The following is a 25,773-nucleotide window of genomic DNA, read 5'->3' as shown; positions in this document are numbered from 1 at the left end:
ACATGTATATACCATATTTTATGTATTCATTCATCAACTAATGGACATTATAGTTGTTTCCACTTTTTGGTTATTTTTTTTTTTATTTGACAGGTAGAGATACAGTCAGTGAGAGAGAGAGACAGAGAGAAAGGTCTTCCTTCCACTGGTTCACTCCCCAAATGCCTGCCACAGCCGGCACTGTGCCGATCCGAAGCCAGGAGCCAGGTGCTTCTTCCTGGTCTCCCATGCAGGTGCAGGAGCCCAAGCACTTAGGCCATCCTCTACTATCCTCCCAGGCCACAGCAGAGAGCTGGACTGGAAGAGGAGCAACCAGGACTAGAACCTGGCACCCATATGGGATGCTGGCGCTGCAGGCGGCGGATTAACAAAGTTAACCACGGCACTGACCCTTGGTTATTTTGAATACTGCCACTGGCAATATTGTGGGCAAGTTTTTGTGTAGATATAGGACTTCATTTCTCTTGAGTAGATACCTAGGAATGGAATTGCTGGGTCAAATGGAAAGTCTTTGTTTAACATTTTGAGGAATCCCCAGACTGTTTTCCAAAGAGTGATACCATTTTATATTCCACCATCAATATATGATGGTTCCAGTTTCTTCACATCCCTACTAACATTTGTTAAACTCTCATTATAGTCATCCTAGTTGAGTGTGAGGTGGTGTCAAGTAGTTTTGATTTGCATTTACCTGATGGCTAACAATGTAGAACACCCATTCCTGTGAATTAATCTGGTGACTTAACCAAGCTATAATTGCTTCAATTAATTAGGAAGCTTTCAAAGTAAAAATCATTAGAAACAAATATTGGCACATTTTATATAGGAATAATTCTCATATAGGACTAATGCTTTCAAATTCTTACATGATTACAAATCTATTCAATATTTTATTTTTTTTTCACTATATCTCACTTTGATGTCTCTTTACTACTTATTTTCCTATTGCAGATTTTCTAATTCTTACAATCTTCTAATCACTACCTATGGGTAAACCTGCCTCTCTATTTCTTCTCTCATTCCTAATAGAAGGAACTTCAAAAGTGTTTGGAACTAAAAAATAAGTTTACTTTGGTGCAAAATTATTGAAGTTCATGACTATCTTTTTTCATAGTATGTATTTTACATGAACTTTTTGAAGACTCCTTCACACATATGGATTTCAAAAATTTTTACACTCGAGTAAACTTATCTTTTAATTCTGCTTTCCATGAACTTTGGTAAGTACCCTCATATTGTGAACTGTGTTTTTACCATTTTGATAGATAGGAAAAGGTCCTTTTTCAAAGTAACAGGCTTTGGTTTGATCAACTTTAAAATATTTCTCTTTTCTAATCTATTAATTTCTGAGATTTCTTGGCAATGTATTCAATTATTAACTTACTTTCATTGGGTATATCATTTGTTTCCCATTTCCTTGTTTCTAAATTCTCAGATTAGAGACCCTAGAAATTAGTCCAGGCATCTACAACCAACCAATCTTTGACAAACACGCTAAAATTGCTTCCTGGAAAAAGGAGAGTCTCTCCAACAAATATTGGGAAAATTGGATCTTTGCATGCACAACTATGAAAGATCCCTATCTTATACCTTATACAAAACTCAACTCACAATTGATCAAGAATCTAAAGCTAAGACCCGAAAATATCAAATTATTAGAGGAATACATCGAGGAAACTGTAAGACATTGGCATAGGCAAAAATTTCCTGGAAGAGACCCCACAAGAACAGGCAATAAAGGCAAAAATAGACACATGGGTTTAGATCAAGCAAAGAAGCTTTTACACAGCAAAAGAAACACTCAACAAAGAGGCAACCAACAGAATGGGAGAAAATATTTGCAAACTGTATATCTGGTAAGGGATTAATATCAAGGATATATAAGGGGCTCAAGAAACTCAAAGCAAGAAAAGCGATAATGCATTTAAGAAATAGAACAAGGATATGAACAGTCATTTTTCAAAGGATGAAATACAAGTGGCCAACAGACACATGAAAAGATGCCCAGGATCACTAGCCATCAGAGAAATGCAAGTAAAAACCACAATGAGCTTTCACCTCACCTGAGTTAGAATGGCTATCATCCAAAAATCAAAAACAATAAATGCTCACAAGTTTGTGGGGGAAAAGGTACCCTAATACATTACTGATGGGAATGCAAAGTAGTACAGTCATGGAACACAATACATAGATTGCTCAGAAATCCAAAAATTGATCTACCATATTATCCAGCCCCTCCATTCCTGGGAACTTAGCCAAAGGAAGTGAAGTCAACATATGAAAGAGTTATCTGTACTCCCGTATTCATAGCAGCTCAACTCACAATAGCTAAGTTATAGAATCATCACAATAGCTAAGTTATGGAATCAACCCAGCTGTCTATAATCTGCTACTGGATAAAGAAATTATAAATATATATAAAGAAACTGTGATATATATATTTATATATATATATATATTTCATACATACACATAATGGAATACTATCAGGCTGTAACAAAGAATGAAATCCTGTCTTACAACAAAATAGATGCAAATGGAGAACATCATGCTTAGTGAAATAAGCCAGTCCAAAAAGCCAAATATCACATGCTTTCCCTGATTTGTGGTAACTAATATACAGAGTACAAAAAATGTAATGTATATGAGTAGAATTAACATTTTGAGATTTTTTTATGGCCTTATCTATACTCTTGAGGAATAGTGGTTTTTCTACTTATTACTTGTTGAATTCTTTATTTAGTGAAGGGTTAAGCTTTTGATTACAAAATTAATTCAAAGTATGTCACTGTAAAAGTTAAAAGAAAAATAAGAAAAGGAAGAGAGGGGATAGGAATGAGGATTTATTTGGTGCAAATGAGGGAGGGTAGAGTGGGAAATATCATTATTCTCTTAAATCTAAATATAGGAATATATGAAATTGGTTCTCTTTATATAAAAATAGAAAATTATCACATGGTTGGATTATGATATTTAAGCTTTTGATTTTAAATTACAATAAAGGTATTATGGAAGAGAGTTGTGATAGGAGAAACATAAGAGAATATTTTATTTTTAGAACACTTTTTTTGAGGGGAAGACTCGTCTGTATACTAAAACGTACCTTGCTAAATATAGCTGAAGTGTAGCAGCAATATATTAATTAATGACATCTAAAAATGGAATACAAGTAATTCTTCTGTACATAGGACCAATGAAATAAAACTTTATTGGTGTAATCATATTGAACATACGATAACATTTTGAAGCAAAAACATTTAGTATACAATTCTTTTCCCTATAGAAGTGAAGGAAGCTGCCCCACTTACGTTATTTTTAGAAAACCTCAGTGGAACAGAATAAGGTAAACAGATATTCATAGCTTGAAATATTTAATGGGATTTTTCCATGGCTTTTTTGTTAACTTTGGATGCTGCCTCAGGAAAATTACATTTCAAAATTTGGCAGTAGCTCTTGCATGTCCCACAGCTATCAGAAGCAATTTTGAATATAGAGGGTGAGGGATGAAAAAGCAGTGAGAGAAACACCAGCTCCATGATTTCCCAGCAGTGTTTGTCAAACAAAGAAATGAGTAAAAAACATGAGGATGCCATTATTTGACACATTCTGTGAAGACAGAGCCCTGTTCTTGAGCCCACTCATGGTTTATACTAAAACAGAACAGTAAACCTCAGGTTTGAGCATTATCTTGAAGAGCCACTGATTCAAAAATCCTGCCCCACCGGAGCCGCGGCTCACTAGGCTAATCCTCTGCCTAGCGGCGCCGGCACACCGGGTTCTAGTCCCGGTTGGGGCGCCGGATTCTGTCCTGGTTGCCCCTCTTCCAGGCCAGCTCTCTGCTGTGGCCAGGGAGTGCAGTGGAGGATGGCCCAGGTGCTTGGGCCCTGCACCCCATGGGAGACCAGGAAAAGCACCTGGCTCCTGGCTCCTGCCACCGGATCAGCGCGGAGCGCCAGCCACAGCGCGCTGGCCGCGGCGGCCATTGGAGGGTGAACCAACGGCAAAGGAAGACCTTTCTCTCTGTCTCTCTCTCTCACTGTCCACTCTGCCTGTCAAAAAAAAAAAAAAAAAAAATCCTGCCCCAGTTCAGCTAACTTAATTCCATCTTATCTATACATGAGAAAACTTCATGGAAAGTTCAAGGAAAAATCTAATTCAAAGAAAAGTTTGTTTTTGTGCAAAAAAATGAAATCTGTGCAAAGTTTTTTCATAATAAACATTTTCCATAAAGTTTTTGAAGTACTTTTTAAAGATTTACTTATTTATTTGAAAGAGAAAGAGGCAGAGAGAGAGAGAGAGAAAGGTCTTCTATCTGCTGGTTTACCTCCCAAATGACCACTATTGCTGGTGCTGGGCCAATCCAAAGCCAGGAGCCAGGAGCTTCTTCTGGGTATCCTCTTTGGGTGCAGGGTCCCAGGGACTTAGGCCATCTTCCGCTGCTTTCCCAGGCTATACCAGAGAGCTGGATCGGAAGTGGAGCAGCCAGTTCTCGAATAGCCACCCCTTAGGGATGCCTGCATTGCAGGCGGTGGCCCATAAGGGAAGCAGGCACCACAGGTGATGGTTTCACCTGCTATGCCACAGCGCCAGCCCCTTGAAGTACTTTTCTATAATAAACCATAATATAAAATAAAAATATAATAACATACATGTTATTATATTATTATGTATATATAATATATACTATAAATTAAAATTAAAAATAAAATATAATATAATATAAAATAAAAATAATAATAAGAACTCTTTAGTATCTATAGAGATAAGATGTGGAACCACCTTCTTCTTGAGGCAGCTATTGCAATTCTTTTGCATGTTCCTGGTAATACTTTGCTTAAGGCACAGTAAGTATACATGCTTTGAAAATAATATTTAACGTATGTAAAATATGTTGTGATATTTTACATATTCCTGGATATACCTTTTTCATATTCTTAACATTTCTGAAAATGGGATACACCTTATGAGTAATATGATAACAAGTCATTATGCCATTTAATTGCCTTTCCTTCTTTTTGGGACACAAAATCTTAGTGCCTTTTACTACCATAGATGTCTTAGATTTTTTTGTTGCAGTGCAGTAAATATGTAGTCTTTGGCATATAAGTGATATTTGAAGCCATGGGACTGAAAAATGTTAGCTAGTGAGAGTTTATAGCACCAGAAAACAAGGGATATGGGAAAATCCAACACACGTAAGTGTCATCATAGAAGAAAGGAATCAGATAAACATCCTAGAAGGAATGGTCAACCATATAAGCAGGAAAACCAGGCTATTCCGCTCTCACAGGGATAACAGAGGGACTGTTTTACAAGATAGAGTATCTATGTCAAATGTTGCTGGGAGACCAAGTAAGGCAAGAAGCATGAATTGCCCATTGGATTCAGGAACATGGAAGATATAGGTGCCCTGAACAAGAATGGGTCTGAGAGCACTGAAATCACAACTGGGAGGCTTAAGGCATGAACTCACAGGTGCTAAGGACATAGAGATTACACTCTGTACACATGAGGTAGTAACTGGCACAAACTAGGAACAGCCTGGAGACATGAGCTCCACGACAGAGCAGCAAGAGGCCAAAGCACATTAAGAGTTTTTCAGAGACTACTGGAATGTCAAGACATTTACAGAAGACAAGACACGTACAGAAGACGAGACATTTTACAGAAAACAGCCTGTTAATGTTACCAACAAGGCAATCCTCATTTGTGATACACATGGGAAACAAAAGAAAAATCACACCATTAGGTTTGTGTGAAAATACATTTAAAGCATTAGAAAATAGGGATGAATAAGAATCTTTGGGCAAGAATTTGTTTATCCTGTAGAAGCTAAAATTTCCTCAATCTGCAGAAGCTTTCTCCTCCGCTTTAGTTTTTAAAGATTTATTTATTTGAAAGTTAGAGTTACAGAGAAGGACAGGTAGAGGCAGAGGCAGAGGCAGAGGCTGAGAGAGAGAGAGAGAGAGAGAGAATATCTTTGATCTTCTGATTCACTCACCAAAGCCAGGAGCCAGAAGCTTCATCCAGGTCTCCCATTTGGGTGCAGGAGTTCAAGGACTTAGGCTATCTTCCAGTGCTTTCCCTAGCACATTAGCAGGGAGCTGAATCAGAAGTGGAGCGGCTGGGACTTGAACCAGCACCCATATGGGATGCCAGCACTGTAGGCCTTGGCTTTACCTGCTTTGTCACAATGCTGGCCTCTCTTCCACTTTTAAAATCAATGTTCTTAAAAACTGAAATGTGTACTTCTTTAACATTTTAAAAGTTCAGAAATTTAGAAAGAAGAAAAGTACTCTTAGAAACATAATGTGAACATAAGCATGAATATTCTTAAACTTCCAGCGTATCCCAGAGAATAGCTACACATTTTAAGTGTTTTTATCTTTATTAGCTTCTGAAGTGTCAGAGGAAATGATAACCAGGAGTGGAGGGGATGAATCTAATCAAATCTGCCTGATGTCATTTGCTTTATTACAGTATCAACCCTTCTTTTGCCCAGATCATCAGGATAGTAGCTATAAACCAAAATGCTTTGGTTTGGAGCAAGGGTGTGTAATTAAGGAAGAGGCAGATTCCAACGATAGCTATGTCAGGGAATAGACAGGTATAAAAGGACAGCGAAAGAATACACAATCTGAACTAATTCAGAAGACAATGCCAGAGGTGACTTGAAAATGCATGACTCCATGAGAGCTGGCAGGAATTTTGGGGAGAGCTTTAGACTTCCAGGGGGAAGCAAATGGGGGTGTTCAAATACTTCATAGATCAGGCCTATCCAAGTGTTGTATTACCAAAATAACAACCAATACAAAAATAAAAATATCTTAATCGTTACTCCATGCCATGCATTGTGCTATCACTTTGCGTATCTGACTTCAATTAATCCTCAGAGTAACCCCCAAGTTAGGTTCTTACAGAAGTCCCATTTCACAGTTAAGACTTAACAAATATGCCCAGATCATACAGGAAACAGGTGGCAAGGCTTAGCTTGTAGCTAAGGTCTGTATGACTCAAACTCAAGTTCATCATTCACCATGGCTGTGGGTACTTGTGTATGTCTATGAGATCATTCTATTATATTATTCAAATTTATTTTGTTTAGGATAACCAGCTAATTATTTTAAGTCATTTTATATATGAAATTAGCATTTGAAAATGGAATATTCTAAGACAAAATTATACTGTAAAACTATTTTCACAAACCACTGTAAGAATATCCTTTGAGATAAACCAAAGACAGAAAGCTTGGGGAATGGGATGCAAGAGCCCAAATGCTAGCATGAGAAGACTTTCAGGTTTCTCAGACCTAACAAAAGAGGGAACGCTAAACATATAATTCCAACAAAATGCCTATGTGTAGCACCTTAGGTTCTGAAAACAAAATCAAAAGCACAAGTAAGACAAAGTCTTTGTCTATTCTCAAGAATGTTATAGGCTGAATGGAAAAGACTGTGCCCCAGTTTAATGGCCTTATTATTTCCATCCCTTCTCTGTTGGGGTTAGACTGAGGGGTGAAAAAATATTTTGTCAGTATCTCTAGGCTAACACTGAAAGGCTTCAGTCAGAACACCAGTGGGTCAGGATACTGCCAGGTCTGACACAGGACACCCAAGGCCTGGGTCCTTCCCTTGCTGCCTGCCAGGGGGTCGGGCAAACTTTGCAAATCACTGAGACAGGGCCTCTCTGCAGCTATTCCCCAGGTGCTACCTCTTCATTTCAATCTTAAAAGAACATTGGCCTTTACTGTCCACCCTGCTGTCGAATATCTGACTACTGAAGATTCTGAGTTCCCGTATCAGCTCAGACCATGTGAGACAGCAGAAAAGCAAGCAGAGCTGCTCTGCGGGACAAGAATCCGAGTGCAGGGCAGAGTCATTGTTTACTGAAAAAGACAGCAGAGAAAGTGAAGCACTGGCCACAAACTTGCCTTGGGACAAAGATCAAGTCCTCACTACCCCATAAATAAGGTCACTGTCAATCATTTGGGGGAAGAGATCCAGAGATTGTTGAAGAGGGAGAAATCAAAACGTGTGCAGCAGCCAAAAGCTAAGACAAGTTTATGTTTAATCTAAGAAAAGCAGCTAGATAAATAGTTTGTCATGCTAAATTTGGTATCATGATATTTTCTAATTCTACCAACATGAAAAACGTATTTGTGAGTCAGGAGGCCTGGGGTCTGATTCTGGTTTTGGAACTGAACTGCAGAATGCAGGAAATGGACTCACTACCCTGGATTTTGACATCTGTGAATATAGAGGACCTAAAGGGTCTTTAAACAACTCCCTCATTCTAGCAGGCTGCAGTTTTGACTCAGTAGTACTTTATAAACCACCTAGGACACAAAACAGCAACTGTGAAAATACACACAATAATGACTCAATATTACATTCTGCAGTGTTGAAGTTGATTCCTTCTGAGAGGAAGAGTGTGGTGGAAGCAAGAGGTGCGGAGTCACCACACAAACCCTGGGAGTCAGGTGAAAGCAGGCCTGAGGCAAGTAGCCTGCAGACTCGTTTATTTCAGTTGCTACAGCAGCTTATATAGCCAAGGCAGCCAATCTGGTCAAGGGGCAGTCGATGTTCTAACCAATCACACCCTGTTGCCAGGCAGTTTCTGTTGCCAGCGGCCATCTTAGCATGGCCTTCTCATTCCATCACATTTACCCCATTTCGTTTATTTTTGAGCAATGGAAGGCATGATTCTTGGCCATACCATTGTTGACCCCATTTCCATGTGGTCTCCGTACACGGCTGTACATGTCTTAGGTTGTCCCCCGGGGGATCTTACTCATCATTGACTAACCAGCACTCAAAATGGGAAACCATAGGAGTGCTTGCTCAGATGGGGGTAGGAATGAGGAACAATGGTAATCAGGAATGGCATGACTGCACATAGGCTGTGGGCTGTTTGAGTGGCTGACCAGAGCTAGTGGGTATAAAACAGTAATGGATGTGGCTGGCTATGGGCAGTTCCTCAGGATAGGATGATAGGGCGGTGCATCTGCTAACAAGGCAGACTCTCAGTCTTGTTCAGCTAGTTCTGGTTTGCTGTCAGTTGCAGGCTTGATGTTTCTGGCTGGTACCCAAATGAGCTGTCCCACATTCTCTGGAAAGACACAAGCATATCCTCGAGCCTTGGTTAGCAGAAGCCTTTTTACGGGCATTGGAATCCAGGGTCTGAATTCTGCACCTGCTCCTACATTAACGACAAACTCACCCACTAATGTGATTTACCAAGGAAAGGATGCACCAGCCTCAGTAACAACCATGCTGAGCAGTCTCTGAATTTTTTCCAAAGGCTGCATAACTCTCCAGGGCTCTCAACCCAAAGGACAACTGTGACCACCCCAAGCCCAAGCTCACCAGCACCAGGAAAGCCAAGCTGGAGGAATGTTGTCCAGGTCATACCTGGATCTCTTTCTTTTTAAAATTTTATTTCAGTTATACAAGTTTCATATATTTCATATATACAGATTTAGGAACATATGACATTCCTCCCCACTCAGGCCCACACTCCAACCCTCCCCCAACCACTCTCATATTCCCGTTCTTAACTTTTACAAAGACCTGTTTTCAGTATACTTGATGATGTTAACACCCTACCATACAACCCAGCCATACCACTCCTTGGAATTTACCCAAAGGAAATTAAATCGGCAAACAAAAAAGCTGTCTGCACATTAATGTTTATCGCAGCTCAATTCACAATAGCTAAGACCTGGAACCAACCCAAATGCCCATCAACAGTAGACTGGATGAAGAAATTATGGGACATGTACTCTATAGAATACTATACAGCAGTCAAAAACAATGAAATCCGGTCATTTACAACAAGATGGAGGAATCTGGAAAACATTATGCTGAGTGAATTAAGCCAGTCCCAAAGGGACAAATATCATATGTTCTCCCTGATCAGCGACAACTAACTGAACACTAAAGGGGAAACCTGTTGAAGTGGACACTATGAGAAACAGTGACTTGATCAGCTCTTGTCCTGTTGATGTACAATGTAATACTTTATCCATTTTAGTTTTTTTGTTGTTGTTGTTTTAGTGCTATTGGTTGAAGTCTGTAATTAACACACAATTATTCTTAGGTGTTCAAATTTTAACTGAAAAGTGATCCCTGTAAATATAAGAGTGGGAATAAGAGAGGGAGGAAATGTACAATTTGGGGCATGCTCAATTGAACTTGCCCCAAATGGTGGAGTTAGAATCATGCCAGGGGATTCCAATACAATCCCATCAAGGTGGCAACTACCAGTGCCATCTCACTAGTCCAAGTGATCAATTTCAGTTCACAATTGATCATACTGATAGGTCTAAGAGTCAAAGGGATCACACAAACAAGACTAGTGTCTGCTAATACTAACTGATAGAATCAAAAAGGGAGAGAACGATGCATCATGGGAAGTGGGATACACAGCAGATTCATAGAATGGCAGATGTCCTAAACAGCACTGTGGCCTCAGAATCAGCCCTTAAGGCATTCAGATATGGCTGAAGAGCCCATGAGAGTATTTTAGGCATGGAAAGCCAAGACACTCTGGAAAAATAAAATAGAAGACCTAAATGAAAGATCTCTGTGAGTGAGATCCCAGTGGAAAGAACAGGACCATCAAAGAAGGAGGTACCTTTCTCTGAAGGGAGGAGAGAACTTCCACTTTGACTATGACCCTGTCAGAATAAGATCGAAGTCAGCGAACTTAAAAGGCTTCCATAGCCTTGGCAACTCATGACTAGAACCTAGGGAGATTACTGATGCCATAAACAAGAGTGTCAATTGTTAAGTCAACAACAGAAGTCACTGTGTACTTACTTCTCATGTGGGATCTGTCCTTAGTGTGTTGTCCAATGTGAAGTAATGCTATAACTAGTCCTGAAACAGTATTTTACACTTTGTGTTTCTGTGTGGGTGCAAACTGATGAAATCTTTCCTTAATATATACTGAATTGATCTTCTGTATATAAAGATAATTGAAAATGAATGTTGATGTGAATGGAATGGGAGAGGGAGCGCAAGATGGGAGGGGTGCGAGTGAGAGGGAAGTTATGGGGGGGGGGTAGCCATTGTAATCCATAAACTGTACTTTGGAAATTTATATTTACTAAATAAAAATAATAATAATAAAAATAGTTAACACTACTCTAAGTAAAAGAGTTCAACAAATAGTATGAAGAGGAAAAAAAAACAATAAAACTTTGTTCCTCAGCAGAAGAGACAAGAGCTGTAAACAATCATTGAATCTCAAAATGTCTATTTCACTCCAATACATTACATTTCAAGTTCTCTATTAGCTACCTTGAATCAGGGAAAACATATCTGTCTTTTGGAGACTGGCTTATTTTACTAAGTATAATGGTATCCAGTTGTGCCATCTTGTTGCAAAACACAGGATTTCCTTTTTTTTTTTTTTAATATTTGGGTAGTACTCTATAGTGTGTATGTATGTGTATATATAAATATATATATATATCAATCAATATAAATTTCTTTATCCATCAACAGTTGATAGACTTTTGGGTTGATTCCATATCTTAGCTATTGTGAATTGTGCAGCAATGAAGATAGGGGTACAGTTCACTATTCCATATGCTGATTTATTTAGGTTTGCGTAAATTCCCAGGATGGGGATGGCTAGGTCACATGGTAGGTCTATACTCAGATTTCTGAGGTGCCTCCAGACTGTCTTCCACAGTGGCTGCCCCAGTTTACATTCCCATCAATAGTGGACCAGGATATCTTTTCCCCAACATCCTCGCCAGCATCTGTTGTTTGCTTCTGTATGAGCTGGCTCTTTCTTGTCCAGGCTCCCTTTCCTGTCTTGAGCTCTTCTCCTTTTTCCATATTTGCAAATTCAGGATGTGACTAGCTAGAAATCCTTTAGCACTTGGTAAGATTTCCTGAATAGTTTCTAATTTCTTGTAATTATCATTTGGTTTTAAGCCTGAATTATTGAAGTATCTTACCACAGTATTAGAAATAAAGCTTTGGGTCTGGCGTTGTATGTAACAGGTTAAGCCACCATGTGCAATGCCAAAATCCCATAAGGGCGCCAGTTTGAGTACCACCTGCTCCATTTTCAAACTAGCTCCTTGGTAATAGCCTGGGAAAGCATCAGAGGATGACCCAACAGCCTGGGACCTTGCACACACATGGGAGACCCAGATGAAGCTCCTGGATCCTAGCTTCAGCTTGGTCCAACCCCTGCCTTTGTGGCCACTTGAGGAGTGAGTTGATGGATAGAAGCTTACTCGCTCTGTGTGTGTCTTTTCCTCTCTCTCTTACACTGCCTTTCAAATAATTTTTTTTAAAAAAAGCACCTTTTGGGGGCAATTGTTTGGTGCATCAGTTAACATATGGCTTGGCACACCTGTATCCCATCTCAGAATGTTGGTTTTGAAGCCTAGCTCAACTCCCAATTCCAGCTTCCTGCTGATGTGCATCCAAGAGACAGAAGCTGATGGCTCAAGTAGTTGGTTCCCTGTCACCCATGCGGGAAGCCTGGATTGAACTGACCTAAGCTTGACCACTGTGGACATACGTGAAATGAACCAGTAGATGAAAGTGCTTGCTCTCTCTCTGAAATAGACAGATAAATTTAAATAAAGTAATAAGGCCTTTTGGTTAACTATTTTAAACAAATGACATAAGATAGTACTTGAAATTCATATTCACATTAGAATGTCAACCTGATTTCTGAAAATATAATATTTAAAATTTATCTACTTATATTCCTATGTAAATATTTATTTATGTATTTTTACCATCTTTACAGCTGACATTCAGGCTATATGGCCTATAAATCAATCTGGCTTTTTACTGCCCACCTACCAAGTGCCCACCTGGTCAGAAAGAATCTGAGTAACAGACACCAAACTCAAGACCATTAGAACAGTGATACAGAGTTCATTTTTTTCTAAAATGTCCTTCAGTTGCTAGCAGAACACATCGTAAGAGCCACAAAATGTTAAGGTATAAAACACCAAAGTGTGCACTCACACACTTTGAGTTTAAAATACAGGATAGTGTCATTCTTTGATATCATGTGGTAATTAGCACAGCAATTAGGAGAAAGTGGGAAGGGTCCCCGTCTGTGGCTCTAAGAGCTCACACATGCCACTCAGGGCAGCTGCAGAGAGAGACAAGTAAAGAGCAACTGCAAGTTGCTCTGAATCCTGAGCCTGGTAGCTCTTCATGAAGGAATATCCACTGCTGGGGAGTGGTGGGAATCAGCCTTGGACACGATGGGTCTGACTGAATGGGCGACACTGGGTGGAGATGATACTGAGTGCCGGTTATTTTGCTTTTAAGCATTGTCCACTCCCTCATTTAGTGCTAAACTAGCTGCTGGTGCCAATCTGTGGCAACCCAGGACTAATGATTCAGAAAAGCTGATGGCCAAGAAAGCCGCAGGACAGTGACAGATTTCTTCCAAAACTTTGCTCAAGCAGAGAGGGGGAGAGAAAGAAGCATAGTCGTGACAACAGCAGTAAAACTTCTACCATTTACTGGTCAATTATTGAGCATCAGACATGGTAGACAGTGTTGAAATACATACTACTTCTAATCCTACTGGAGAGAAGACATAGGAACCTCATCTTACAGGTCATACACTGAAGCACATGAAGAGTAAATCTGTTGCGCCAGGTTTCACAGTTAACAGAGTGGTAGAGCTGGCTTCTAGATCCGAGGTATTCCCTTTGCCAGGCCTCTCGCATACTTCACCTCTTCAGCCTTTCAGGAAAGCCATTATGGCTCAAAAGTGTATCCTCCATTTTCCCTGAAGTTTCCACTCTAGAGTAAAATGTTTAACAGAAAGCACTGGTTGGGCTAAAGGACTGATGATCTGCTGTCGAGCAGCTTGGCTTGCTTAAATTTTAACCCGTCAGCTCACATGGTCTTGTCTGGAGGAGCAGACCCCCAGCCAAAACAGCCTAGTGCTGCTGGAGGCCCCAGGATTCGCTGGGGAGAGTCTTGAGGTGTGCATCATGCATTTCACATCATGAGGGGCAATGACCGACCCACCTATGGGCGACGGCCTGTGTGAGAGAAAGGGAAGAGTACGCATCTCTGTAGTGACTACCCAACAGAAATTACCAATAAACTAATCCACAGCAGAGACTGCAGAGTTTTACTTCTGCTCTACTGATCGCTCATCCATGACTGTGCCTTCATTTCTTTTCCCCGTGTTAGAGCAGCAGCAGTGAAAGCATATGCAAGAAAGGCAGACTTTCCAATCACTGTTGGCAAACTGCTCTGACAGAAGAAAAACTAAAGCAGCAACAAATTCTTCAAACCATTTAGAATTGCTGCGATCCCTTATAACGACAGAAAGACATATTTCATTTTTTCAACCTAAAAAGAAAGCACTTTGTCCCCTACTTACAAAAAGCTGCTTACATAGAAAGCCTCGTATAGTTTCTCATTCAATTTGTTAGTAAAGAAATCAGCAACAGCAGCTCTTTTCCCAAAAGGAGGATTTAATGTGTATAATACCATAAACTCAATGAAAATCTTTTTTCCCAGGCCCATTTTATTCAGAGGTCAGAGACTGCAGAGTCACAAAGCATCATCCAAGAACACATATGACATGTGACCAGAAAAGAAGGAGATTTTATCCTTCATCACACTCATAAAAACCTCTAGAATAACACAGTGAAAAATGCTAATAGGATACATATGGGGGTGTGCATGAAAAGAACACTATTTTCAAGATGCCCAAAAAAACTAACTCTTTCTAAAAATGTAACCTGCTATGAATCTAAGTTTTTTAAGAACATAGTTTAGGTAGTCAGATACAATACAAAACAAGCTATCGTGAAATGACCCTATTAAAATTAGACAACTGCCACCATTCAGTGTAAGCCCTTTAAATTTAATTAATTAATGCTGTTAACTTCTTGCATGCTAGCTCTGTGCCAGACACCCAGGCTATTTAGCAAGAGACTTCTAACTACTACATTGCCCACAGATTATCTGATTCCAACTCTGTTAGGACTTTATAAATACAAGAGACTGACAACTCAACCTCACATGTGTTAAGTGAAAAAGGATTTTATTGGAGTGTATGTCTACAAAGGTCAGTAGTAGAGCTGGCTTCAGACTGTTAGGGGCTCAAAACACACAGTCCTCACCCTCTATCTCTTGACTGATCCTTCTCTGCTGGCTTTCAGCTCCCTTCTCACCACTGTTTCAACAATACCAGACTTCTCTCCTACCACATTCATGACCAGTGGAGTAAAGTACCAACTGCTCTCCCAGCAGCCCAAGAAAAGTCTCAATGGCTTTCACTGGGTCACATGCTTATCCTTAAACCAACTGGTATGCTCAGTGTGGAATGATATGATTTGGTTTCCATGATATGCCAAACCAAAAAATACACAGTGTATAGAGCAGACATGACCCCTGGGAGGGACCAATTTAGAATGAATGACGGCAACACTATCACAGAGTCACTGCACAGGCTGTTATCAAAGAGTGGCCCCACAATCACTTTCATCGGATCACTATCTACCCAGAGCCACCTGTCTCCCCACTGCTGCTTGCTGGGACCCCACCTTATCTTTCAGTGGGTTTTTCTTCCCCTTCCCACAACAATCACCAGTATTGTACAACAGATGTCACTGTGCACTCTTCAAAGAGCAGAATTGACATATATGAACATACTTCACTCATGGCCTAGCTCCATCATCTATTTGGCTTGCAGAGTCCACATCTTCAAACTCACCTACACAAGCACTAACTTTTCTCTGGACAGAGCCAGTTTCAGCCAGATTAATCGAACTAAGAGAGTTCAGATCCAAAAAGCCTAAGATCCACTTTGAAATAAACTCATAATTCTAGGGATTTAGATTGACCCAGAAATAGGTATTGGTAGAAGAGTTCATTCTAGTAATCTTGATAAAGTTTTCAAACCTAAGAAGAAAGAGTGGATGGGTATCCAAACTATTCTGTTATGCTGGTTGCACAACTTGATATGTTATCCCTCTTAGTATTTTTGTTTGTTTGTTCTACTTAATACTTTTGGTTGAATACTGTAATCAATACACAATTCTTCTTAAGTGCTGAAACTTAACTGAAAAGTGATCACTGTTAAATATAAGAGTGGGAATAAGAGAGGGAAGAGATGTGCAATTCGGGACATGCTCAAGCTGACTTACCTCAAACGGTAGAGTTAGAAACATACCAGGGGATTCAAATTCAATCCCATCGAGGTGGCATGTACCAATGCCATCTCACTAGTCCCAGTGATCAATTTCTGTTCACAATTGATCATAATGATAAACTAAGAACCAAAGGGATCACATAAACAAGACTAGTGTCTGCAAATACTAGCTGATAGAATAAAAAAGGGAGAGAATGATCCAACATGGGAAGTGAGATACACAGCAGACCCATAGAATGGCAAATGTCCTAACAGCACTCTGGCCTCAGAATCAGCCCTTAAGGCATGCAGATCCGGCTGAAAAGCCCATGAGAGGATTTCAGGCATGGAAAGCCAAGACACTCTGGGGAAAAAAAAAAAAAATGAAAGATCTCTGTGAGTGAGATCCCAGTGGAAAGAACGGGTCATCAAAGAAGGAGGTACCTTTCTCTGAAGGGAGGAGAGAACTTCCACTTTGACCATGGCCTTGTCTAAATATGATCAGAGTCAGTGAACTCAGGGGGCTTCCACAGCCTTGGCAGCTCATGACAAGAGCCTTGTTTATGAGGCCATAAACAAGAGTGTCAATTTGTTAAGTCAACAGGAGTCACTGTGCACTTACTCCTCATGTAGGATCTCTGTCCTTAGTGTGCTGTACATTGAGATTTAATGCTATAACTAGTACTCAAACAGTATTTTTCACTTTATGTTTCTGTGTGGGAGCAAACTGTTGAAATCTTTACTTAATATATGCTAAACTGATCTTCTGTATATAAAGAGAAACGAAAATGAATCTTGATGTGAATGGAAGGGGAGAGGGAGTGGGAAAGGGTAGGGTTGCGGGTGGGAGGGACGTTATGGGGGGGACGCCATTGTAATCAATATTCTGTACTTTGGAAATTTATATTCATTAAATAAAAGTTAAAAAAATGAATTAAGATCTTGGAATAGTACGCATGTTACAAGGATTTATAGTGTAATAGCTTCCAAGGTGAAGAATCTAGATTTCCCAATTGGCTGCAAAAATTAAAGTCCTTCTGCCACATGGAAAATAGGGTACCTGATACATAATGTTTCTATAGATTTTTGAGTCAGTTAACGAATCTCCAAATAATTCCTGCATGTAACATTATAACTCTATCTGTGAAAAAGATAGGCATTGAGAAATATGCTTTTCAAAATTAAGAAATCATTATTCTTTTATTTAATTTTGGTAAAAGTAAAGAAAATATCTTGAGGATTTTGGACAGCCTTGAGTGCCTGTGGCACGTGATTCAATTTTATCTACTATTCAGTTGTTAAAGACAGTCATTATTGCTGACATGTAACTAAATTCAAAAAGAAATCAGGAGGATAATGAAGCTAAAACAGTGATACAGCACCATAGCTACTTAATATATAAAAGTGCTAGAGATTCTTGGAAAAGGCAGAGAGAAAAAAGCTGGAGGGGCCCATTTTGGCTCAAGGGAAAGTACAAACATGATGCCAGCAGCCAATTCTCACAAATAAAAAAAGCCAGGCACTTGAGAGTTCTGAACAGCGCTCATAGAATTTATTTTGGGAAGATGATCTTGGATGTATAAGCTTAAAAAAATACATGCTTCTGAACAAAAGGACAGTCCCAGGATTCCAACACTACCTTAATATAACCTCAACCAAAAATACCATTTTCAACAAGCACAAATAAGAGAAAAAGAGAAGGAAAGATGTTACAAGGAAAATAAAGTAAGAACAGATGCTGGATCTACTGTATTTCAAAGAATATGTGTTGTCTCATTAAAGGCAGTTAGGTGAACAATGACACTTATTTTAAAAACATAAAGTAGTATTAGGAGAATATGACCTTGATTTCAAACAATGTAGCAAGTCAAAGGTTTATTTAAAAAGCAGATTTATTTATTTATTTGAAAGTCAGAATTACACAGAGAGAGGGAGAGAGAGAAAGAGAGAGAGAGAATCTCCCATCTGCTGGTTCACTCCCCAAATGGCCACAAAGGCCAGGGCTGGCCAAGCTGAAGCCAGGAGTCAGGAGCTTCTCTTGTATCTCCCACATGGGTCCAGGGGCCCAAACACTTGGGCCATCTTCTGCTGCTTTTCCAGGTGCATTAGCAGGGAGCTGGATAGGGAGGGGAGCTGCCAGGACTTGAACCATATGAGATGCTGGCATTACACACAGTGGCTTTAACTGCTTTGCCACAACACTGCCCCCCCCCTCAAAGGCTTATTTAATGATGATAATACTTTTCCTCTAGAGATATTTCTAGGGACTAATGTGGCACACCATTTAGAACACCCACATCCCGTATTTGAGTGCCTAGATTCGAGACCCACCTGTGCTAATATAGTCCTTGGGAGGCAGCAAATGATAGCTCAAGTACCTGCGGTCCTTGCCATCCATGTGGAAGACCTAGATGGAGTTCCAGGCTTCAGCCTGACCCAGCTGTCTTTGCAAGTATTTAGGCATGAAAAAGGTGGACAGAAAATCTCAAATTCTCTCTCTCTCTCTTTGTCACTCTGCCTTTCAAATAAATTCCTTTTTAAAAAAGACTTATTTATTCTTTATTTGAAACGCAAAGTGACAGAAAGAGACAGAGAGAGAAGAGGGATCTTCCATCTGTTGGTTCACTCCCCAAATGGCCACAATGGCTGCAGGTGGGCCAATTAGAAGCCAAGAGCCAGGAGCTTCTTCCTGGTCTCCCAAATGGATGTAGGACCCAAGAACTTGGGTCATTTTCCTCTGCTTTCCCAGGAGCATTATCAGGGAGCTGAATCAGAAATGGTGCAGCCAGGAATCGAATAAGTGCCCACATGGGATGCTGGCATATGAGGTGGTAGTTTAACCAACTACCCCACAGCACCAGCCCTTCAAATAAATTTCTAAAAATAAAAATCTTTTTAAAATTTAAAAACACATCTGAATATGACATTTTTTGTAAAAGCACTAATAGCAAAGAATCCAAGAGTCCACTTACACAGGTCTTTGGGAACTATGGGAATACATTTTTCCAAAGGCAGGTTGTACCAAATGGAACTCAGTACTTTTCCAAAGAGAGGAGACAGTCCAGGCAAAAAGGGAACCACGTCCCCGACTCCCTGCCCCAGCACCTGGCCGACACCTGGCAAGTATCAATGCCAGAGGTCATCCATTCAGGGCAAGTCAGGTTCCAGCCCAGCTACACATTCCAATGCCTCACTCCCGGGCTCTGAAGCCTCCAAGGACATGCTAAATAATCGGAACCACATTTTTCTCTTTCTCTTCTTAAAGTACAGTTCTCAAGAGTCCCCCATGTCCATTCTGGGAAAAAAACATGGAGATGGATGCCTTACAGACATAAAGATGTGAGGCCTTTTCTGAAACCCAGTAAGAAAAAAATCGCTCTACTGTCCTGTCATGATGAACTCTGAGGTTACCAAGAAGAAAAAACACTACTCTTCCCTACTCTTCCCATACAGCATGATCCCTCCACTGAAAATGCCTCTCAATAATATACCACACCTCCTCAGATTCGACCTCTTCAACAATACCTTCCTTGGCTACTCAACATTTTGTAGTCATGTTCTCCTGTGAATGCTTGTGACATCTCTGCTTATCACTGATTTGCCACTTCTACACTGTCTGACTGTATGCTATTTCTATTGTACTGCTCTAATTGTTATCAAGAATATATGTCCTTAAGGCAAGCCCTATTTTATTTCTAATATCCCCTAGAACACAATGAACAATGCTAGGCACACATTTATACTAGAACTGTGGAAGAAAGAAAAAAAGAGACATAGTTCTTGGATTATTTGCATCCTGAAACAACTGACCGTGACAATCATCTTTGAGAATCCCTGCTCCCTCTACTGTAGGAGCTTTGAGTAGGCACCACAGTTTCTTCACTTTTAAATTCTAATGCCTAGCACATGGGCTAGCACCTTTTTCCACTGAATGAAAACAGTACTGTAAACAAAAAAAAGTATATGAGGGCTTGGAGATACACAGGTATGATTAACCAGGTATGCTTTATTACTGTATTTGAATATTCAGGAAAAAAGGTAAGGAATTTTCCCTTGTGGAATATGCTATAAGTACAGGAAACTGAAGGAAAAGAAAGAACAGAATTTTATTTGCAAAAATAAAAACTGGTGACATGCAACTAAGATGGAGAGAATTCTAAAGAAGAATAAGAAAACAGTCATTGAAGATATTGAAACTTGAGGCCAGTGCTGTGGTGTAGCAGGTAAAGTTGCCACCTGCAGTGCCAGAATCCCATATGGACACCAGTTCGAGTCCGGGCTGCTCCGCTTCTGATTCAGCTCTCTGCTATGGCCTGGGAAAACAGTGGAAGATGGCCCAAGTACTTGGGCCCCTGCACCTGTGTGGGAGACCTGGATGAAGCTCCTGACTCTTGGATTTGGATCAGCCCAGTTCTGGCCATCGTGGCCATCTGGGGAAGGAACCAGTGGATGGAAGACCTATCTATCTATCTATCTCTCTCTCCCTCTCTCTCTCTCTCTCTCTCTCTCTCTCTCTCTCTCTCTCCTTCCTTCCTTCTCTCTCTCTGTAACTCTACTTTTCATATAAATAAATAAATCTTTTAAAAAGCAGATGCTGAAGCTTGGACACAAAGTCACATTAAACCATTTCCTTTAATCCTCATTCAACAAATATTCATCGGCACCTCTACTTTGTAACTCAGAATATTCTGGGTACTGGGAGTATTCTAGTGGACAAGATAAAGTCATTGATCACATAAAGCCTGCATTCTGTGTGGGCTGAATGGGTAAGGGCAATAAACAAATAAGCAAGTGTGGGGGTGAGCATTCTGCACAACACTTAAGGCACTCCTCGAGATGCCTGAAAACCACACCAGAGATCCTAGTTTAGAATTCCCATTCTGGTCCCAATTCCGGCTTCCTTCTAATGTACACCCTGGGTGGTAGCAGGTGATGGATGGTTCAAGTTATTGGATTCATTCCAATCACATGGGAGACTTGGACTGCTTCTTGCTCTTGGCCTTGGCCCCAGCCAAACCTTGGCTTTTGCAGGCATGTGGGGAGTGAACCTTTGGATGGAAGACCTCTCTCTGTCTCCCAGAATCTGTTTCTCTCTTTGCCTTTCAAATAAATTTAAAAAGAATTAAATCCAAATGAGCAAATACTAGGCAGGGTCATTAAGAATTTCATTTAAAATGCCTATGCTAAAAAAAAAAAAAACCCTACATATGGACTTTAAAACTTTTGTGCCTAAAGAAACTTATCTTAACAATTTGACACTCTTGTTTATGGTGTTAGTAATCTCCCTAGGTTCTAGTCATGAATTGCCAAGGCTATGGAAGCCTTTTGAGTTCGCCAACTTCGATCTTATTCTGACAGGGTCATAGTCAAAGTGGAAGTTCTCTCCGCCCTTCAGAGAAAGGTACCTCCTTCTTTGATGGCCCTGTTCTTTCCACTGGGATCTCACTCACAGAGATCTTTCATTTAGGTCTTCTTCTTCTTCTTTTTTTTTTTTCAGAGTGTCTTGGCTTTCCATGCCTGAAATCCTCTCATGGGCTTTTCAGCCGGATCCGCATGCCTTAAGGGCTGATTCTGAGGCCAGAGTGCTATTTAGGACATCTGCCATTCTATGAGTCTGCTGCATATCCTGCTTCCCATGATGGACCGTTCTCTCCCTTTTTGATTCTATCAGTTAGTATTAGCAGACACCAGTCTTGTTTATGTGATCCCTTTGACTCTTAGACCTATAAGAATGATCAATTGTGAACTGAAATTGATCACTTGGACTAGTGAGATGGCACTGGTACATGCCACCTTGATGGGATTGTATTGGAATCCCCTGGCACGTTTCTACTCCACCATTTGGGGCAAGTTCAATTGAGCATGTCCCAAATTGTACATCTCCTCCCTCTCTTATTCCCACTCTTATATTTACAGGGATCACTTTTCAGTTAAATTTAAACACCTAAAAATAATTGTGTGTTAATTACAACAGGAGTCACTGTGTACTTACTCCTCATGTAGGATCTCTGTCCTTACTGTGTTGTTCAGTGTGAACTAATGCTACAACTAATACTGAAACAGTATTTTACACTGTATGTTCTGTGTGGGTGCAAACTGATGAAATCTTTACTTAATATATACTAAATCGATCTTCTGTATATAAAGATAATTGAAAATGAATCTTGATGTGAATGGAATGGGAGAGGGAGCAGGAGATGGGAGGGTTGCGGGTGGGAGGGAAGTAATGGGGGGGGAAGCCATTGTAATCCATAAATTGTACTTTGGAAATTTATATTTATTAAATAAATTTTTTTAAAAAAGAAACTTATCTTTTAATTCTACTTTTTTTTTTTTTTTTACAAACTTTTGAAGTTCCATCATATATGCACACATGAAGCTGCTAGGGAGGAAACTAAACCAGGATGAGTAGTTGGATGAGGAGGGCCAGCAGGGAGTGCAGGGAAGTCTTCTCTGATAATATGATTAGATATTTCAGTAAAGAACCAAAGTAATGGATGAGCCAGCCAGGGCTATCTGGGGAGAGAGCACTGCAGACGGAGGAAACAAGAAATAAAGGCTGACAGAAGGGACAGTTGGTATGTTCAAAAGTCTGCAAGGAGGCAAGGATATCTGGCTGGTGCCTGTGCAGCAGGAAGAAGAGTAAATGAGGTACCACAGATAGCTGGGGAAATTTTGGAGGGTCTTCCAGGACACTGTTAGAACATTGGTTTTCACTCTGTGTGGAGTAAGAACAGGAAGGTTAAAGAATAATCTGGGAAATAAATCTAAAAATGGAAGATTTTATAAGGTCTTTTATTTTAAAGAAGTGCAATATTATTTTTGTTTGTGTAATTCTTTACAACAATGTAAATCCCATAAGACAAGGGTGACTTTTTATCAATGAATTTCCAGGGACTAAAGCTATACCTGGCATACAGGAAGCACTGAGGGAATATTTGGTTAATGCAAAGAGAAAGAAAAAATGTCTCAACAATGTCTTTAAATTTACCTGCTTAGCTCAAAAGGCAGAATTGCTTTCTGACTACCCAAACTGGCTGAACAGTGCAACTTCACATTGAACATTCTAAATAACTTATGCTTTGCTACATGCCCTAGGGAATAAAACTCTCTCTCAAAGCTTGGCAATAAATTTCTTTCTCTGGGAATCTGTGATAAGCAGTGTTTTAATAAGTGAAAAAGAGGAGAAAAATAAATACACAATTTTTATAAAGTTGTCATAGCCTGCCACAAAATTTAAGTGGGAGTTATTTTTAAACTATTTTAAATGGCTGTGGGAGGAAGGGTTGAGTTTATGCCCTGGGAAGTACTTGTACTCCCAAAGGCTTCAACCAGCTGTCCACTAGGGGAAACAGCACTAGAAAAAAAATTTATTCTGCTCCAGCCTGAAAAATATGGTACAAAAAGAGCTTCTGGACTCCTTCTGAGTATAATATAAGAATCCAACATTGAACTATTACACAATGTCACAGAATCCTAGGTGTCTGCTCAAGAAGTTGAATATCATGCATACTTCACAGTTTTTACTGTTTGGAATGGAAAAAAAAAACATAAAAATAAGCTTTAAATGAATATGAGAAAATATATGTACATGTATTCTTTGAAAGTAAATTGTCCAGACAGTGTTGGGCTGCAGACATAGGTTAGAAATGTTACCCAAATCTGTTCAGTTAATAATGCAAGTTCGGTTAGCACCGCAGCTCACTAGGCTAATCCTCTGCCTGTGGTGCTGGCACACCGGGTTCTAGTCCCGGTCGGGGCGCCGGATTCTGTCTCAGTCGCTCCTCTACCTGTCCAGCTCTCTGCTGTGGCCAGGGAGTGCAGTGGAGGATGGCCCAAGTCCTTGGGCCCTGCACCCGCATGAAAGACCAGGGGAAGCACCTGGCGCCTGGCTTCGGATCAGTGCGGTGTGCTAGCAGCGCGCAGGCCGTGGCGGCCATTGGAGGGTGAACCAACAGCAAAGGAAGACCTTTCTCTCTGTCTCTCTCTCTCTCACTGTCCACTCTGCCTGTCAAAAAAAAATGCAAGTTCAATGGGAAAGAAAAGAAAGAAAAGACAAGTTCAGTGTGTTACGTTAAAATTCACTAATAAAATCATGACATCACATTAACGAATTGATGAATAAAAACCACATGATTATATCAATAGATGCAGAGAAAGCATGATCAAATACAACATCTTTTCATGATTAAAAAAAAAAAAACCTTAAGCAAATTGAGTACGAAAGGATCATGTTTCAACACAATCAAGGCAAAGTATGAAACTCACAGGCAGCAAGGCCGGCGCCGCGGCTCACTAGGCTAATCCTCCGCCTTGCGGTGCCGGCACACTGGGTTCTAGTCCCAGTTGGGGTGCCGGATTCTGTTCCAGTTGCCCCTCTTCCAGGCCAGCTCTCTGCTGTAGCCAGGGATTGCAGTGGAGGATGGCCCCAGTCCTTGGGCCCTGCACCCCATGGGAGACCAGGATAAGTACCTGGCTCCTGCCATCGGATCAGCGTGGTGCGCCGGCCTCAGCGCGCCGGCCGTGGCGGCCATTGGAGGGTGAACCAACGGCAAAGGAAGACCTTTCTCTCTGTCTCTCTCTCTCACTGTCCACTCTGCCTGTCCAAAAAATAAAAAAAAAAGAAAGAAAGAAAGAAAGAAAGAAACTCACAGGCAGCATCATATTGAATGGGGAAAAGCTGGAAGCTATTCCACTAAGATCCAGAACCAACAAGGATGCCCACTTTCATTATTGTTATTCAACAGAGTTCTGGAAGACTCAGAGCCAGCATGCAACAAAAAGAAATCAAAGGGATACAAATAGGAAAGGAGGAAAATGAATTATCCCTGTTTGCCAATGATATGATCCTACATACACTGGAACCAAAAGACTCCACTAAGAAACTATGGGGACTCATAAGAGATTTTGGTACAGCTGAAGTTTGTAAAAATCAACACGTACAAATTAATAACCTTTGTATACACAAACAATGCCATGGCTGAGAATGAACTTGGAAGGTCATTCCCACTCACAATAGCTACAAAAATGTTTTTGTTTATTTGACAGAGTTATAGACAGTGAGAGAGAGACAGAGAGAAAGGTCTTCCTTCCGCTGGTTCACTCCCCAAATGGCCACCACAGCTGGCACTGTGCTGATCTGAAGCCAGGAGCCAGGTGATTCTTCCTGGTCTCCCATGTGGGTCAGGGTCCCAAGCACTTGGGCCAACCCCCACTGTCCTCCCGGGCCACAGCAGAGAGCTGGACTGAAAGAGGAGCAACCGGGACTAGAACCAGTCATATGGGATGCCAGCGCCACAGGCGGAGGATTGACCAAGTGAGCCACAGCACCAGCCCCTGCTACAAAAAATGTAAATAACTTGGAATAAATTTAACCAAGGATGTGAAAAATCTTTACGATGAAAATTACAAAATATTAAGGAAAGAAATAGAAGATAGGAAAATTGGAAAAATCTTCCATGTTCATAGGTTGGAAGAATATCCAAATCAAAATGTCCAAACCATCCAAAGCAGCTTACATATTCAACATGATTTCAATCAAAATACCAAGGATATTCTTCTCAGACCTAGAAAAATGATGATAAAATTATTAAGGAAACACAAGAAATCCCAATTAGTTAAAGC

The 25,773-nt window shown here is 40.4% G+C and overlaps 1 protein-coding gene across 5 annotated transcripts in view; it reads right to left on the bottom strand.

The window, feature by feature from the left end:
• MTMR7 (myotubularin related protein 7) overlaps positions 1–25,773 on the bottom strand; it is a 130,082-nt gene that overhangs the window by 79,913 nt on the left and 24,396 nt on the right. The window lies entirely within an intron of this gene.

Source organism: Oryctolagus cuniculus, chromosome 2 (assembly GCF_051225735.1).
Source record: "Oryctolagus cuniculus isolate XC-2025 breed Fujian yellow rabbit chromosome 2, ASM5122573v1, whole genome shotgun sequence".
NCBI lineage: Eukaryota > Metazoa > Chordata > Mammalia > Lagomorpha > Leporidae > Oryctolagus > Oryctolagus cuniculus.
This window is presented reverse-complemented; position numbering and strand designations above follow the sequence as displayed.